Source organism: Pristis pectinata, chromosome 3 (assembly GCF_009764475.1).
Source record: "Pristis pectinata isolate sPriPec2 chromosome 3, sPriPec2.1.pri, whole genome shotgun sequence".
Lineage (NCBI taxonomy): Eukaryota > Metazoa > Chordata > Chondrichthyes > Rhinopristiformes > Pristidae > Pristis > Pristis pectinata.
In genome coordinates this window covers 133,274,741-133,294,285 of record NC_067407.1, presented here as the reverse complement: position 1 = coordinate 133,294,285, position 19,545 = coordinate 133,274,741, and positions in this window count along the sequence as shown.

The window sequence follows — 19,545 nt, the reverse complement described above, 5'->3', positions numbered from 1 at the left end:
GTCAGGGCATTGAGTATAGAAGTTGGGATGTTATGTTGCAGTTGTACAAGACATTAGTCAGGCTGCATTTGGAATATTGTGTTCAGTTTTGGTCACCCTGCTATAGGGAAGATGCCATTAGGCTGGAAAGAACGCCGAGGAGATTTACAAGGATGTTGCCAGGACACGAGGGACTGAGTTATGGAGAGAGGTCGAGCAGGTTGGGACTCTTCTCATTGTAGCATAGGAGAATGGGGGGGGGGGGGGGGATCTTACAGAGGTGTATAAAATCATGAGGGTCAGAGAGAGGGTCAACACACTCAGTCTTTTTCCCAGGGTTGGGGAATCAAGAACTGGAGGACATAGGTTTAGGGTGAGAGGGGAGAGATTTAATAGGAACCTGAGGGGCAACTTTTTCACCAAGTGAGTGGTCCATAGATGGAATGAGCTGCCAGAGGAAGTGGTTGAGGCAGCTACATTAACAACATTTAAAAGGTACTTGGGCAGGTACATGGATAGGAAAGGTTTAGAGGGATATGGGCAAACGCGGGCAAGTGGGACTAGCTCAGATGGGAATCTAGGCCAGCATGGACGAGTTGGGCCTAAGGGCCCATTTCCACACTCTATGACTCTATGAACATCAAGAAGACAAGACGTTGACAGATTATTCCACTGCTGTCAACACACCTCCATAATTTATTAATGATGTTGCCCCACTTCAAGGCAACCCCGGTTTTAAGTTGTTTTCCTGGTTGCTGCAACATTCTTCACCTGTGTCAACAGCCTGAAAACTTCCGAAGAGACAAAAGGATGCAGGAACAATGGAATAACTTTCATACTCAAGACGGAAAGATTTTGTGGAAGAGCGTGAAATGAGAGTACAGTATTCACTTTGTTATATTAACAATTGGGGAAGTAATTTTGATTAAAAAGTTATCATGCTGCGGATCTCACAATAGGGAGGATTCACTCACAGTTTTTGATTCTAGATTGTGCGTGGTCATTCCTGTCTGTGCAATGTGAAGATTTGCCCACCTAATAGTGCATGTTATTTAAAAAGTGAACTGTCACTTTGATCTAGCTGATTTCTTTTTTGATGGATTCAGATCTGAGCATGGTATGTAAAGCTGTGACCCATTAAAACTGTACAGACATAAGTACTTAAAAAAAGCACAAGAACAGAATCCTGAGTAGGTCATTCAGCCTGATCCACCTTTCACTGGGACCCCGCCCTTTCCCTGCGTTTCTTGCTTTCTTTAACATTCAAACCTCATCTGTCAGTTGCTGTTCTGAAAACATTTAACAATGGAACACCCACAGCCTTGTGGGTAAAGAATGGCAAAGATTTACAACCTCAGTAACAATTCAGGGTAGGCAGAGGGGTCTAAGTAAGGGCATAGGTTTACGGTGAGAGGGGAAAGTTTTAAAGGGGAGCTGAAGGACAAGTTTTTCACAGGTAAAACTCTTATGACTTTATGATCTTTGAGTAAATTTCTCCTCATTTCGGTACTGAACGGTTAACCCCCCTATCCAGAGTCCACGATCACTCCCCCAGAGAAACTGCCTTCAGCAACTACCTTCTAAGAATTCTAATAGTCATGTTTAGAATTTGACACCATAAGCATCAGGACAGAAGTTTCACTATTGCCGGAGTTGTTAGAAGTGTGGTAGTCTCCCACAGGAAGCACGGCGTGCTTGCTGGAATTAAGATGGTAATCATCCAGGATCTTATCAAGTGGAGGAATAGACGCAAGGGTCCATACAGCTTACTCCTGGTCCAATGATTGGGAGTCAGAAATAACTAATCTGGAGCAACAAACAATCTGCTGGAGAAACTCAGTGGATCGAGCAACATCTGTGTGTGGGTGGGGTGGGGGGTGGAGGTGGGGAGAAGGACTATCGATATTTTGGGTTGAAACCCTGCACCAGGACTGAAAAGATAGCTTGTATCAAGAGGAGAGGGGGAAGTGGTGAGGAAGGGGCCAGTAATGACTAGGTTGCTGAGTTCAGAAAGAAAAAAAACTGCAGATGCTGGAAATTTGAAATAAAAAAACAAAAAATGCTGGGAACACTCAGCAGGACAGACAGCCTCAGTGGAAGGAGAGTTCATGTTTCAGCCCGACGACCATACATCTGAAATGTAAGTTCTACTTCTCGCTTCCCAGATGCTGCCTGGTTGTATATTTTCACCAATCTCTATTTATATTTGAGGCCATTGCATTCACTACCTCTCACCACCAAACCAGTTAAGGTACACAATGGAGCAACATTGCAACACTTTACCTCAAAACACACTAATCATAAAACATAGAACACTACAGCACAGCACAGGCCCTTCAGCCCACAATGTTGTGCCGACATTTTATCCTGCTCTAAGATCTATCTAACCCTTCCCTCCCACATAGCCCCCCATTTCTTTATCATTCATGTGTCTAAGAGTCTCTTAAATGTCCCTAATGTATCTGCCCCCACAACCTCTGCCGGCAGTGCGTTCCACGCACCCACTGCTCTCTGTGTAAAAAACTTACCCCTGACATCCCCCTTATACCTTCCTCCAATCACCTTAAAATTATATCCCCTTGTGTTAGCCATTATCGCCCTGGGAAAAAGTTTCTGACTGTTCACTCGATCTATGCCTCTTATCATCTTGTACACCTCTATCTAGTCACCTCTCATCCTCCTTTTCTCCAAAGAGAAAAGCCCTAGCTTGCTCAACCTATCCTCATAACACATGCTCTCCAATCTAGGCAACATCCTGGTAAATCTCTTCTGCACCCTCTCTAAAGTTCCACGTCCTTCCTATAATGAGGCGACCAGGACTGAACACAATACTCCAAGTGTGGTCTGACCAGAGTTCTATAGAGCTGCAACATCACCTTGCGGCTCTTGAACTCAATACCCTGACTAATGAAGGACAACACTCCATATGCCTTAACAACCCTATCGACCTGCGCGGCAACCTTGAGGGATCTATATACCTGGACCCCAAGATCCCTCTGTTCCTCCACACTGCTAAGAGTCCTGCCATTAACCTTGTATTCTGCCTTCGAATTCAATCTCCCGAAGTGTATCACTTCACACTTCTCCGGGTTGAACTCCATCTGCCACTTCTCAGCCCAGGTCTGCATCCTATCAATGTCCTGTTGTAACCTACAGCAGCCTTCTACACTATCCATTACACCACCAATAATTGAGCTTATTAGCATGGTATTAAACACGTACAAATGACAGTGACGTTACTAAACATACATAAAACCAAGGCCCATGCAGTACAAGTAACATATTATTTTGTCCTGAATACGTAATCATGTGCACTCTTGAGATGATTAATCAACTAGCCAACCGTGAAATTGTCCAGGACCTGTGATATTACAGCCCAAACATCTTACAAGGCAAGAGATACAAAGAAGACAACTGGTAACTCAACCCCTGTAGTGATACCTCCCCAACCTCCCCCAAAACCTTGTTCCAAAATAAACCAGTTTGCCCTACTTGGACTGCAAATTAGAATAATCTCAGGTGAAATCTTACTTTAATACAAAATCAATCCATGAAGAGTAATGAGGGGAAAGAGGTGGATCATATGTTTCATTTATTGTCCTAATTTGTTCGGGAATAAAGTTCACTTGGTCAGAAAAGCTTGAATTTAATTGGCTTGGCCACAACTCTTCCAGAAATTATTTTGTCCGTATATTGCCATCAGTAGTATGTTGTCTGTGTCCTCTCCTCGCCCTCCACCTCCAGCTATGGTTGCTCAAATCCCTATCTGTGACATTATTACCTCAATGACTCATCTCTTTTTTTGACACTCAGTAAAAACGTGACCTCATGAAGGACTCTGCTGCCCACACGCTGTCTCGGACCAGTGACCATTCACGCTTACACCTGTGCTCACTGACCAGAATGGTGGCCAGGCAGAACTTCCTCAATGTTAAAATCTTCACTGCCTACTCCACCTCATCACTGGAACCACCTCCCACTCCTTCTCACACACTCCTTTATGCCTCCTATTGGGTTACCAGAGGTCTTCCAGCACCATTTTACAGTCCTAGAGTAATACAGCATGGAAACAGGCCCTTTAGCCCAAGTCATCTATGCCGACCAGGTTTAAGATCAGAGGTGAGAGATTTAAAAGGGACATCAGGGGCAGCTTCTTCACACAAAGGGTGGTGCGTATTTGGAATGAGCTGCCAGAAGTAGTGGTTGAGGCAGGCACATTGGCAATGTTTAAAAGCCACCTAGATAAGTACATGGATAGGAGAGGTTTAGAGAATTATGGGCCAAATGCAGAAAGATGGGACAAGCTCACTGGGTGACACAGTCGGCATGGACGAGTTGGGCCGAAGGCCCTGTTTCTATGCTGTATGACTCTATGACCAAAATACCCAGTCACACTTGCCCACGTTTGACCCACATCCCTCTAAACCTTTCCTATCCATGTACCTGTCCAAATGTTGTTATTGTACCTGACTCAATCATTTCCTCTGGCAACTCGTTCCATTTTATTTACTCCAGGGACAGTAACAGCAAGGTGCTGATCATCTACAGTCTATTTGGGTAGTAAAGAAGGAGGGGCTGAATGGCCTATATCCATTCCTAAACAAACAGAAGAACCCTGCTCTTAGATGGATGTCTGCGCATGTTCTTGTGTGGAAACTCCCCTGTCCTTCTTTCCTCTTTCTCCCCACCTCTACTTCACTTTTGTCTGCACTTCCTCCCACCCCAAACTACCTCTCTAAGACTCCCTTAACCCCTGCCTCCTTGCTCTTTTTCATTCTCCCACTCAAGGTCTCCTACCTGTGAACTGGACAGAGATCTCTCAGTATATTAATGTTAATATAAGAATCTTGGCATGGTTTTATTTACCTATGATGCTGGATTTCCCAAGGAAAGTACATATTATTCCAGCATAATTACAGTAGTGGAATGGACATTTCCCTGATTAACAAAGCTATAGCATCAGCTTTGGCTCACAGATTAGAAAACCAAGGCGTTTGGAATCTTGTTTCTGCTTCACAGAACATCTGGAATGAGTGCACTTTGGCCTGAGCTTCATAAAGGGATAGGCTTACGGTTCAGTGCACACAAGCCCAACAAAAACCAAATGATACCATCAAATGCCTGGTCACTAAAGAGTTAATTTACAACTTCTGGTGATATGACACTTGTTGTAGTTCTTGGGCAGTACAGCCAACTGGAACTCAAGGATTTGGAGACATCTTAAACATACCCAAAATTTCATGGTCGCAACATTATTTTTCCTTCTTTGTGTACAGCGAAGTGTAAAAATATCTCACCACTGAACAAAACAAAAAGCCACCTACAACAAATCAAGCAGGACAACTTAAGCTGTTCCAGTACACGTTCGTGTTCAATATACCTATAAACCAGCCATTAAACTGGAATTTCAGGTAGTCAGGAATTTATTTTGTGCATAGATTAAACTTTAAAATGAGATTAGATACATTTCCCTTTTACCTGGGATATCTGACCCGTAAAACAAATGTCTCATAGCCTCAGTGTAGACACAAGAAATTCTGCAGATGATGAAATCTGGAGCAATACCCAAAAAGTGCTGGAGGAACTCAGCAGGTCAGGCAGCGTCCATGGAGGGAAATAAACAGTCGACGTCTCGGGCCGAGGCCCTTCATCAGGGCTGGAAAGGAAGAGGGCGGAAGCCAGAATAAGAAGGTGGGGGGAGGGGGAGGAGCTCACGCAGGCAGGGGACAGGTGAGTCCAGGTGATAGGTGAGTCCAGGTGATAGGTGAGTCCAGGTGAGGGGAAAGGTAGTGGACTCGCCTATCACCTGAACTCACCTGTCCCCTGCCTGCGTGTGCTCCTCCCCCACCCCCCACCTTCTTATTCTGGCTTCCGCCCTCTTCCTTTCCAGCCCTGATGAAGGGCCTCGGCCCGAAACGTCGACTGTTTATTTCCCTCCATGGACGCTGCCTGACCTGCTGAGCTCCCCCAGCACTTCTTGTGTATTGCATAGCCTCAATGTTCAGTTTTTCCTGTAAAGGAGTTAAATGCTCAATGATATGGATAATGGAACTCATTTCAGACTTACTTCTAATGGATTCTGTTCATGAATGTTTCTCGTAAGTGTATAAAACATAGAAGTACCTTAATATTCATCGTGTTCTGTTTGCCAAGCAGCCAAAATTGGCATGAGCATAAATGAATTTCACCAGTCGTGCTTAATAGCACAGCAAACCACATACAAGAACAAAAACAATGCAGCTTACTACTTTGAATGTGTATTTAAGCCCAGTGCAAGGTACCTGGTAGCCAAATTCCTTACCAAGTCCAGGACCACGTCTCATATCTTGTTGGCATGAGTGCAGCTCAATGCACTGAGCATAAATTTTCCCTCAGAATTCAGCACGGGGAAACAGTTACATATTGTTGTCTTCTTTCTGCAAATACATCTGATTCCCCTGAAATGTTTATGCAGCAAGGTGATCCACTGAGAGCAGAAAAAGAATCATGGACAGTACAAGCAAAGCAACCACAAAAATGGTCACACTAATGCAGAAACAGCAAGGATAGTCAGGGAGAGCTGTCGCATATCTGAGAGAATGGCGGGGGTGGGACACTGCAACATTTGAAATTATTTAATATCGGTTCACTTATTTCAACTGATATGCTGGCTTTGTCATCCAAACCATTTCCAGGCACTTCATTGAATTAAAGATTGAAGTGTATTGTCTGGAGATAAACTCAACAATTATTCTCTATTGATTATGTCCCACCTGGACTTGTCTCTGATTGTTTTTATTTTGCACTATAGCCTTGCACAATTTTTTTTCAGTGTCTTGATTAACTTGTGTATAGCTTGTGTATAACTTGTTTTGTTGTCTGAGTCTACATGTCTGTGATGCTGCTGCAAGCAAGTTTTTCACTGTACCTGTACCTCACTGTACTTGTGCACATGTCAATAAACTCGACTTGACTTGACAACTGCAATGGGAAGGAATGCCCAGGGTAACTCCCTGTCCTTTGCCAGATTGTAGAATAGGATACTTAACAATATATATGAAGCACCAGAACAAGAAAAAGAGATCAGAGTTTAGTGTCTGGCCCACAAGTTGACATCTCCAACCACACACTGCATCTCCCACTTACTGCATTAATGTCTCAGCTTTATACTCTAAACTTAACTCCAAAGCAAAGCCAAAATACACAGCATTCTAACCTGATATAGAACTAGTTATATACTTTGCTAAACAAAGAACATTTTGAGGGATTACAATCTCACATTCATTACAAAACATGAACCTGTATTTTACTTGTCAGGTGACCTCAGTGTTTCAATAATAATGGCAATAATTCTTGGCTGCTGGATCTGAAGTAGATTGCATTGCATCTTGAATAGATGTGTTTGTTTGAAGTCAGGGATTGAAGGAGATCAGAAGCATATAATACCAATGTAGCGCAGAACACGAGATAGCTTTCTCTTTCATGTATAACCCTTTCTGCAGGCATCAATCAAGATTAGCTTTCATTACCAGGGCCACATTTAAACTAATGACAAGGTCAAACCCCCTCCGCAGAAACAGCGCAGTAACATTATTTTTAAAAACTACATCAGAATAAACATACTTAAAAGGAACAGATGCTAAAGTGGAAGTCAGAATCAGAATCAGGCTTATCATCACTGACATATGTCATGAAGTTTGTTGTTTTGTGGCAGCAGTACAGTGCAAGACATAAAAATTACTCTAAATTACAAAAATAAATAAATTGTGCAAAAAAGGAATAACGAGGCAGTGTTCATGGGTTCATGGACCATTCAGAAATCTGATGGCGGAGGGGATGAAGCTGTTCCTGAAACATTGATTGTGGGTCTTCAGGTTCCGTACCTCCTCCCTGATGGTAGTAGTGAGAAGAGGGCACATCCCATGTAGTAAGGGCCCTTAGTGATGGATGCCGCCTTCTTGAGGCACCGCCTCTTGAAGATGTCCTCGATGGTGGGGAGGGTTGAAGTTAAATAGCAATGGGTGGAAAATATATGGCATAGTTAGTTCATTAAAATGTCACAAGCTCTTCACAGAACTGCAATGGTGTAAAACTTGACATTCAGCCATCAAGAAGGGCAAATAGAGAAATTCCTGATCCATGAATCTTGTGGTCAGTAGATAAGGTGCATTCACTGTCAGGAGAGCCCACCTGATGCATTTATCCATAATGAATGTGGAATTAGCGGAGGCTTATCCAGCAGAGGGGGAGCTGGCTCGGCAATGACAATAAGGACGATAAATAGAAAAGGTTGGATGGTAAAATCAATAAATACAGCAACTTACATCTCATTGAATGGCAGAGCAGGCATAAGTGGCTTATTTCTGCTTCTAATACTCCTCTAAAGAATGAGAACCCAAGAAATTTTTCTCCCCTGAGGCTGCTCTGCCACCTGATGAGACCACAGCTGATCTGATCTTTGGCCTCAATCCCACATTCCTGGCCGATCCTAAAACACATGATGCTTCTGTAGTCAAATATCCATCTCTGCTTTGAATATACTTAATGACCGAGCATTCAAGCTCTCAAGGGTTGAAAATTTCAAAGATTCACAATCTTCTCAAAGAAGTTTTTCCTCCTTTGAGAGTTAGATATCCAATGCTTTATCCTGAGACTATGCCCCTGGTTTTAGACTCCGCCACCAGGGGGTACATGCAGCATCTACCCTGAAGCCCCCTCAAAATGTTCAATGTTTCAATAAGATCAAGTTCAAGTTTATTGTCATAGGCATACATAGCCAGGGTGTAAATGCCATGAAAATTGGCTTCTTGCAGCAACACCATGGCAACGTCTGTCATGGTACTTTACACATCCCCAACTCTGGGTGATAGAGAGACACAGCACAGAAACTGGCCCTTCAGACCACTGAGTCTGTACTGACCATCAACCACCAGTTTACACCAATCCCATTGTGTTCTTCCCACATTCCCTTCAATTCCCCCCAGATTCTACCACACATCTGCACACTAGGGGCAATGTACAGAGGATAATTAACCGACCAATCTGCTCGTCTTTGGGATGTGAGAGGAAACCGGAACACCCAGAGGAAATCCATACAGTCACAGGGTGAGTGTGTAAACTCCACACGGATAGCACCAGAGGCCAAGATTGGACCCGAGTCACAGGAGCTGTGAGGCAGTGGTTTTACTGGTTGCACCTCTATGCTGCACTGGAACAGGAGGAGGCCATTTCACCTGGAGACAATTGCAGCATCCTGTTTGATCAGGCTGATGCATCCAAACACTATTTTCACCCTCCGTCAATGCTCCAGATATACTTGGTACCCGAACTCATTCTGTGGGATCTACCAGTGAATGTCATAGACCCTTTCCATATTCACTTCTGAAAATGGAAGCATTGACACTGTATGCTGCTGGGTGATTTGTGCAAAGAAAGCTTATTCGTAAACAGGATGAGTTAATAGAAATACAGATGGGTCTTACAGTCAATGGCTGTATGGAAGACTTACTCTGGTGAGAGGCAGCAAGAACAGTTTCCACAAGGAAAGGCAAAAAATGAACCAATTTTATTTCTCTTATTCATCACAGACTGAAAACTTGCATTCAATGTGAACCTTTGTTCAAATTTTAAGCTAATCAACACAGAATATACCTCAAGAATTTAAGTATGTTGAAAGAAGTTAGCATAACCTGGGCTTTGCCATTGGTAGCACCACATATTAAAAGGTGTGCAGTTTTGGGTCACCTCATTTCAAAAGGAACATTGATGGAAGGGTGAGAGAATACAACAGATACTTCCAGTGGCTTTGGCTCTAACTTGTAGAAACAAATTATTTTTTTTTCAGTACAGAAGCTGAGAAAGTAACTAGTTCCAAGTTATTCAAATATTTGCATACATTGAGAGAAAACAGATAATTTAACAGTCTCTAACCTCACAGCTACAGATTTTAGGTAAATACCAGATCAAATAATCAGAGCAACACACAAAGTGCTGGAGGAACTCAGCAGGTCAGGCAAAATCTATGGAGGGAAATGGACAGTCAATGCTTCAGGTCGAGACCCTTCACCAGGACTGGAAAGAAAGAGGGGAGAGAGCCAGTATAAAAAGGGCGGGGGGACGGGGTGGAGCAAGAGCTGGTGGCTGACAGGTGGATCCAGGTGAGAGAGGGGTGATAGGCAGGTGTGGGGGGGGGGGGAGAGTGGGAATGATGTAAGAAGCTGGGAGGTGATAGGTGGAAGCGACAAAGGGCTGAAGAAGATGGAATCTGATAGGAGAGGACAGTGGACCATGGAATAAAGGGAAGGAGGTGGGGAATAATTAGATACTAGTCAAGTGTTTCTCTTTACTGGAATAATAATTGAGGTAACAGTTAAAAAATTAGTTCTGTGCTGAAGCCAACATGGTAGAGGTGGGAATGATTCATGGCAAACACACCACTTTGCAGGGAACAAAGCTGATTTACTCAGAAAACAGCCTACTTAAAGAAACAAACTACAGCAACAACTCCCAATAAAAACAAGATAATTGTTCCTGAAAGATAATCAGTGGGAAATAGTTACCTAAATAACTTATAACAATGTCGTTACCATACTCTTGTGACAAGGAAATTACCCAATCATTATCACTCGACTTGACTATAACATAACTATTTGCAACCTTGAGTAAAAGATTAGATTAAAAAAATAATTGGAAGTTGTCCTGACATTGTAAGAACAAGCATTGCAATTCAGGAGCAGACAGAAATGGGCAGTCCTTGGTTAGGGAACAATGAAATTAGAGGTGAGCGGGAAATCTCTGGAACAAATTAGATCAGTATCGAGCTCTGTTGTAATGCAGAGAGCAGTACTGAAAGTTTGCCTAAACAGCAATGTGGTAACGATACCATTTATTTGAGGGATAAGTATTGACCAGAATGTTGGGAAGACCTTCACTGATATTCTTCAAAATGGATTCCACCTAAGAAGGATATAATAGCAAAAAGAAATTCAACATGTCCCCTTTGACCCTCACCAATTTTTACCGACACACCATAGAAAGCATCCTATCTGGATGCACCACGGTTTGGTGCAGCAACTGCTCTGCCTGGGACCGCAAGAAACTGCGGAGAGTTGTGGACACAGCTCAGAACATCACTGAAACCAGCCTCCCCTCCATGGACTCTGTCTACGCTTCTCACTGTCTCAATAAAGCAGCCAACATAATCAAAGACCCTACCCACCCTGGATATTCTCTCTTCTCACCCTCCAATCAGGCAGAAGATACAAAAGCTTGAAAGCACGTACCACCAAGCTCAAGGACAGCTTCTATCCCACTGTAATAAGACTATTGAATGGACAGTGGACGCCATCTCCCTGGCTCTACACTCATCTCTGGAGCATCTAGACAGTAAAGACACCTACGATAAACTATTGTTTATTGACCACAGCTCTGCCTTCAATACTATAATTCCAAGCAACCTTATCACCCGACTACATGGGATTCAACACCTCCCTCTGCAAATGGATCCTTGACTTTCTGACCAACAGACCGCAATCAGTGAGGATAGGCAGCAACACCTCCAGCACGATTATTCTCAACACTGGTGCCCCACAAAGCTGTGTCCTCAGCCCTCTACTCCACTCCCTATACAACTCATATTCTGCTCTAACTCTATCTACAAGTTTGCAGATGACACCACTGTAGTAGGCCGTATCTCAAATAACGATGAGTCAGAGTACAGGAAGGAGATAGAGAGCTTAGTGACATGGTGTCATGACAACAACCTTTCCCTCAATGTCAGCAAAACAAAAGAGCTGGTCATTGACTTCAGGAAAGGGGGCAGTGAACATGCACCTGTCTACATCAATGGTGCTGAGGTCGAGAGGGTTGAGAGCTTCAAGTTCCTTGGAGTGAACATCACCTATAGCCTGTCCTGGTCCAACCATGTAGACACCATGGCCAAGAAAGCTCACCAGTGCCTCTAGTTCCTCTGGAGGCTAAAGAAGTTTGGCATGTCCCCTTCGACACTCACCAATTTGTACTGATGCACCATAGAAAGCATCCTATCTGGATGCATCACGGCTTGGTATGGCAACTGCTCTGTCTGGGACCGCAAGAAACTGCAGGGAGTTGTAAACACAGCCCAGCACATCATGGAAACCAGCCTCCCCTCCTTGGACTCTGTCGATCCTCTCGCTGCCTTGGTGAAGCAGCCAGCATAATCGAAGGCCCCACCCACCCGGGTCATTCTCTCTTCTCTCCTCTCCCATCAGGCAGAAGATACAGGAGTCTGAGGGCACATACCACCAGGCTCAAGGACAGCTTCTACCCCACTGTGATAAGACTATTGAACGGTTTCCTTATACGATGAGATGAACTCTGACCTCACAATCTACCTTGTTATGACTTGCACCTTATTGTCTACCTGCAATGCACTTTGCTGTAGCTGTGACACTTTGTATTCTGTTGTTGTTTTTACCTGTACTACCTTAATACACTGAGTAATGAATTGATCTGTACGAACGGTATGCAATACAAGTACTGTACCTCGGTACAAGTGACAATAATAAACCAATACCAATACCTCTTGTATGATAAGGTGGACTCTTGGCCTCACAATCTACCTCATTATGACCTTGCACCTTATTGTCTGCCTGCACTGCACTTTCTCTGTAACTGTAACACTTCATTCTGCATTCTGTTATTGCTTTTCCCTTGTATTACCTCAATGCACTGATGTGATGAAATGATCTGTATGGATGGCATGCAAAACACATGTGACAATAAACCAATTCACAAATTTACCAAAAGGGTTCGGGTACAGGACTAGCATCCAGAAGACAGGACCACTGACTGGGAAATACCAGTTCAAATTCAACCACAGTTACTAGGTAATTTAAATAAAATAAATAAATAAAATTAAAATCTTATATTGGTAGTGGCTCAAGAAACTGCCAAATTGTTATTAAAACCAATCAGGTTCACTAATGTCCTGCATGGAAGGGAAACAGGTTACCTTTCACATGACTCCACACCCGTAGAAATGAGCAATGCACAAGATTCCTCATGGGTTCATGGATCGTTCAGAAATCCCTGATTGCTCCTATACAGAGTAGCTCACTGGGGCATATCAGAGGGCAATGAAGAGTGAACCTCATTTCCACTACCTTCTGCCCTCCCCACCTCCCTCACTTGATTCCATGCACCTCCTTCCTCTCCTATCAGATTCCTTCATCTTCAGCCCTTTGTCACTTCTACCTATCACCTCCCAGCATCTATCGCTATTCCCACTCGCCCCTCCTCCATCTGCCTATCACCCCCCCCTCACCTGGATCCACCAATCACCCGTCAGCTCTTGCCCCACCTCTTTCCTCCACTGTTTTTATACTGCCCATCTCCCCTCTTTCTGTCCAGTCCTGATGAAGGGTCTCAAACCGAAACGTGAACTGTCCATTTCCCCCCATAGATGCTGCCTGACCCGCGGAGTTCCTCCAGCACTTCGTGTGTTGCTCTGATTATTTGGGCTGGTATTTGCCTAAAATCTGCAGCTGTGAGGTTAGAGACTGTTAAATTATCTGTTTTCTCTCAATGTACACAAATATTTGAATAACTTGGAACTAGTTATTCTCAGCTTCTGTACTTAAAAAAATCAATTTGTTTTCACAAGTTAGAGTCTAAACCACTGGAAATATTCTCTCACCTGTCCAGCGAGAAACCCTTCCCACCCCACCCCACCCCCGCATTATAGATTTTCATGTCTTTGCACTGTACTGCTGCCGCAAAACAACAAATTCACGTCATATGTCAGTGATAATAAATCTGATTCTGATAGGGATGAACACTGATTGTTGGCCTGTGAATAAAAAAAAATCTCAAGTGTAAGGCAAACCTCCATGAGTGCTGCATTCACGCAGTGCCACACAGGAGCATCAGCGTGGGTTTGTCTCATTCCACCAATGATCCCCTGACGTTGAGGTGAAAACGTCTCTCGCTGAAACACTAACTGCTCTCCTAACTGAGGTCAGTGCACTCAGTGCGAACCAACCCTGGGTCTTCTTACTGGAATATCCCTGCCCTGTGCTCCAGTATATCCCAGTAAGAAGGAAGGACAAGGAATGGCAAGATCAGGGAACCTTGGATGTCGAGAGAGGTGGTGAATTTCGTCAACAAAAAAAGGAAGCGTATGTAAGGTTTAGGAAGCTAAAATCAAATGGAGCCCTTGAGGATTATAAAGAAGCTAGAGAAGAACTCAAGAAGGGAATTAGGAGGGGCCATGAAAAGTCCTTGGCAAGTAGGGTTAAAGACAATCCCAAGGCATTCTATACATACGTCAGGAGCAAAAGGATAAATACAGAGAGGGTAGGACCACTCAAGGATAAAAGAGGGAACATGTGCTTGGAGAGGAGGATGTGGGCAAGGTCCTAAATGAGTACTTTGCATCAGTAGTTACCAAGGTAAAGGATGTGGAGGATAGGGAGATCAGTGTGGAGCGTGCTAATATTCTAGGATATTTTGAGATAAAGAAGGAGGTAGTGTTGTGTCTCTTAAAGAGCTTTACTGTGGATAAGTCCTCAGGGATGGGATATACCCCAGGTTATTGAGAGAGGCAAGAGATGAGATTGCTGGGGCCTTGACTAATATCTTCGTGTCCTCTCTAACCACAGGTGAAGTCCTGGAGGATGAGTGGCTAATGTTGTTCCATTATTCAAGAAGGGAAATAGGGATAATCCTGGAAACTATAGACCGGTGAGTCTCACGTCAGTGGTAGAGAAGCTACTGGAGATGATTCTTAGGGATAGGATTTATGAGCATTTGGAAAACCATAGCCTAATTAGGGACTGTCAGCATGGCTTTGTGCGGGGCAAGTCGTGTCTTACTAACCTGATCGAGTTTTTTAAGGAGGTGCCAAAGGTGATTGATGAAGGTAGAGCTGTGGATGTTGTCTACATGAATTTTAGCAAGGTGTTGACAGGGTCCCTCATGGGAGGCTCATCCAGAAGATTAAGATGCATGGGATCCATGGTGAATTGGCTGTTTGGATTCAGAATTGACTTGTCCATAGAAGACAGAGGGTGTGGTCGATGGGACTTATTTTGGCTGGAGGTCCGTGACTAGTGGTGTTCCACAAGGATCTACACTGGGACCTCTGCTGTTTGTGATATACTGTATATATATAAAAAAATATATACACACACATACACAGTATATATAAATGTCCTGGATGAGAATGTAGATGGGTGGGTTAGTAAATTCTCAGATGATACAAAGATCGGTGGTGTTGTGGATAGTGTAGAAGATTGCAAAGGGATAGAGTGGGATATAGATCAGTTGCAGACATGGTTGGAGAAATGGCAGATGGAGTTTAATCCTGCCAAATCCAAGATGTTGCACTTTGGGAGATCAAATGTAAAGGGACAGTACACAGTTAATGGCAAGAGCCTTAACAGAGGAATTTTGGGGTCCAAGTCCATAGCTTCCTGAAAATGGCTGCACAGGTTGATAGGGCGGTAAAGGGATATGGCATGCTTACCTTTATTAGTCGAGGCATTCAGTTCAAGAGTCGGGAAGTTATGTTGCAGCTTTATAAAACTCTAGTTAGGCCGCATCTGCAGTATTGCATTCAGTTCTGGTCACCCCTTTCTAAGAAGGGTGTGGAGGCTTTGGAGAGGGTGCAGGCGAGGTTTACCAGGATGCTGCCTGGATTAGAGGGCATGTGCTATGAGGATAGGTTGGACAAACTTGCGTTGTTCTCTCTGGAGCGGCGGAGGCTGAGGGGAGACCTGATAGAGGTTTATAAGATTATGAGAGGCATAGATAGCCGGTACCTTTTCCCCAGGGTTGAAATGTCTAATACCAGAGGGCATGCATTTAAGGTGAGAGGGGATAAGTTCGAAGGAGATGTGCGGGACAGGTATTTTACACAGAGAGTGGTGGGTGCCTGGAATGCGCTGCCTGGGGTGGTGCTGGAGGTAAATATGATAGAGGCACTTCAGAAGCTCTTAGATAGGCACATGAATGTGCAGAGAATGTAGGAATAGTTTAATTAGGCATTTAATTACTGGTTTAATTAGTTTCGCACAACATTGTGGGATGAAGAGCCTGTTCCTGTGCTGTACTATTCTATAATCTATGTTCTGTCCCAGCGGAGGCATTGTTACACAGTGCAGGACTTTCACCCATTTTGGAACAGCTTGCTTTGATCTTTGGTTTCTGCTGATCACTGCAGGCATTTTGCCAGAGGTTACCTCGTTTATTGAACTTATGATCATTCACACAGTAACAGATAAAGAACTCTGCTGTAGTTCCTACAAAGTTCATGTTCAAGGTTATTGTTATGGGCATACATACCCAGGGTGTAAATGCCATTAAAATTAGCTCTTTGCCGCAGCAGCACAGTACATTACAGACATGGCAAACATCAATTACATAAACTTAAATTAATATCAATTGTACACGATAAAATAAACAAAAATAAAATAATGACATCAGTGCAAGTTAAGGGAAAGTATTTTTCAGGTCGGTTTAAGAACTTGATGGCAGTGGGGAAGAAGCTGTTGTTGAACTGTGAGGTGTGGGTCTTCAGGGCAGAAGAGCAAACGGCCCGAATGGTGGGTATCCTTCATGATGGGTGTCAACTATGTACGATGGATAATGATGGATGTCAAGGTGCGTTGGTCTGGTTCCAGAGGACACCTGTTAAACTCTCGTAACATTGAGGTAAAAATCAGTTGGAACAAGAAGATGAATGAGTCCGTATGCAAATCTGCAACTGGAATGTGGGCTTAGCCACTGCACTTAAATCCTCATGCTGTTTCACTCTGGAATGTGTTGTTATTGAGAAACAGTAAGTTTGAATCACGCAGAAGGTGAATTGCAGATATTCTTATCGTATTTGGCGGATGAGTCAAAGCTATTGTGATTTAGACACAGTTAGTGAGGCAACAAACCTGCTCAACTGGATCCTGCTCCATCAAGTCATCAACACAATGCTTGGCAGGCAGATTATTTTCAATAGAACATGCACATTTACAGCCTCCCAATTAGTATCCTGTGACAAGGAAGTGTAGCCACTTTCAATACATTTTCTTAACCGTTTCGCTGAAGTTCAAAAATGGTACAGAGTGCTGTTGTCGCTATCACCACTGGACATAATGGTGAACATAGAATGATCAGAGGTCCTGTGGTTCAATCTCCAGTCCCAGCTGAGTTTGCTGATCTCAGCGTAACGGTGAGGCTGAGGCAGAGTGAGGTCTAGATCCCCCAATTGACCCCAATGCTCCTGGTTAAGGATAACCTGCTGGAGTTCCCATTCCCGATGGCTTCTTGGAGTCCCTTCTTGAGTCCATTGTTGAGACATGGATGATTCTGGTAAGATCGGCATTTAATGACTGGATTGCCCCACTGAGTGGTTTGCCAGTCCATGACTGCGGACATTAATGATGGTGGGTGCTTGGAATAGTGAATAGCCCAGGCCAGACAAGGATAATTGCATTCCCTTTGCAAAATCCAGCAACTTTGTGGTAACTTTTACTCAGCTCGGTTTTAAAACTGAGCTTGAACCAGCAGCTCTGTAATTACAGCACCAGATCAGATTATATTGGGGATAGAGTGCAAGGTGTCAGGTCATGCCAAGGCATGCCAGTGGCTCCACTTCATTAGGGCTTTGAGGAGATTTGGTATGTCACCAAAGACTGTTACAAATTTCTATAGATGGACGGTGGAGAGCATTCTCACCGCCTGGTGTGGAGGCTCCAATGCAAAGGTTTGCAAGATGCTGCAGAGGGTTATAGACTCAGCCAGCTCCATCACAGGCACAACCCTCCCCACCATCAAGGTCCCTTCAAGAAGGAGTGCCTGAAGAAGGCGGCATCCATCATTAAGGACCCTCACCATCTGGGACATGCCCTCTTCTCATTACCACCATTGGGGAGGAGGTACAGGAGCCTGAAGACCCTCACTCAATGATTCAGGAACAGCTCCTTCCCCTCTGCCATCAGATTTCTGAACGGTCCATGAACACGACTTCATTATTCCTTTTTTTTTTGCAATATTTATTTATTTTGTTGAGATGGACTCTGACCTCACGATCTACCTTGTTGTGACCTTGCACCTTATTGCACTGCACTTTCTCTGTAGCTGTGACACTTTACTCTGTACTGTTATTGTTTTTACCTGTACTACCTCAATGCACTCTGTACTAACTCAATGTAACTGCACTGTGTAATGAACTGACCTGTACGATCGGTATGCAAGACAAGTTTTTCACTGTCCCACGGTACAAGTGACAATAATAAACCAATATCAATACCAATAAATTTTTGAAGGATCGGGTAACTGTGGGCTATGGGGAACTAACACGGGAGGAACTGAGGTCTGGGCAGATCAGCCATGATCGTATTGAATGGTGGGGTAAGCTTCAGAGGACGAATGGCCTTCTCCTGCCCCTATATCTTTGTCACACAAGAGATTCTGCAGCTGCTGCAATGTGGATCAACACACACAAAGCGTGTTGGAGGAACTCAGCAGGTCAGGCAGCGTCTATGGAGGGAAATAAACAGTCGACGTTTCGGGTCGAGACCTTTCATCAAGACTGGAAAGGAAGAGGGCAGAAGCCAGAGTACTTGTCTTATATCCTTGTCTTCTTGCCTATACTCATCGTGTCGACTACACACGACATTTAGAAGCCCGTGAATGCTGCATGGAGGATAAGATCGGGATTGGGCAGGATTTCAGTCCACTCTTTGGCCTCTAAGAGGGAGATAAGGGCAATTTTACATGAAGGGCTCCCCAGTGGTATAATTATAGTCTGATTAAAAGCCAGTCAATGTGAGGGAGAATAATTGAAAAAAGTGAGCCTCAATAAGGGGCAAAAAACAAAATGCTGGAAGGACTCAGTGGGTCGGGCAGCATCTGTGAAGGGAAATGGAGAGTCAGATGAAGGGTCTTGGGCTAAAACATCGACTGTCCATTTCCCTTCACAGATGCTGCCCGAGTTCCTCCAGCATTTTGTGTTTTGCTCCAGATTACAGCATCTTCAGTCTCAATAAAGGACAATTGGTTACCTTTAGATAGAAAAGTAAAGAAGATACATTAGGGACATTTAAGAGACTCTTAGATAGCCACATGAATGATGCAGAAATGGAGGGCTATGTGAGAGGGAAGGGTTAGATAGATATTAGAGCAGGATAAAATGTCGGCATAACATTGTGGGCCAAAGGGCCTGTACTGTGCTATAATGTTCTCTGTTCTAATTCTGGAAATACTCAGCAGGTCAGGCAGCCCCTGTGGAGAGAGAGAAACAGATAAGGTTTTGGGTTGATGACCTTTCATCAGAACTGAGAAAAGTTTAAAAATTGAATATGTTTTAAGTTGCATAGAAGAGGGAGGAATGGAAAGAGCAAGGAATGTCTGTGATGGGGTGGCCTGAGTGTGCTGATGGTGATGGTGCCAGCTGAGAGATAGTGGTGAAGGATTTTAACCACACCTGATCTCTCTGGAGGAGCCATAAATAGAAGCAGACAAATGAAAAGTAAGAAAGAGAAGAATGCCAAACTATGAGACACTGAGAACTGGAGAAGCAAATCTACAGATTCTAGAAATCTGAAATAA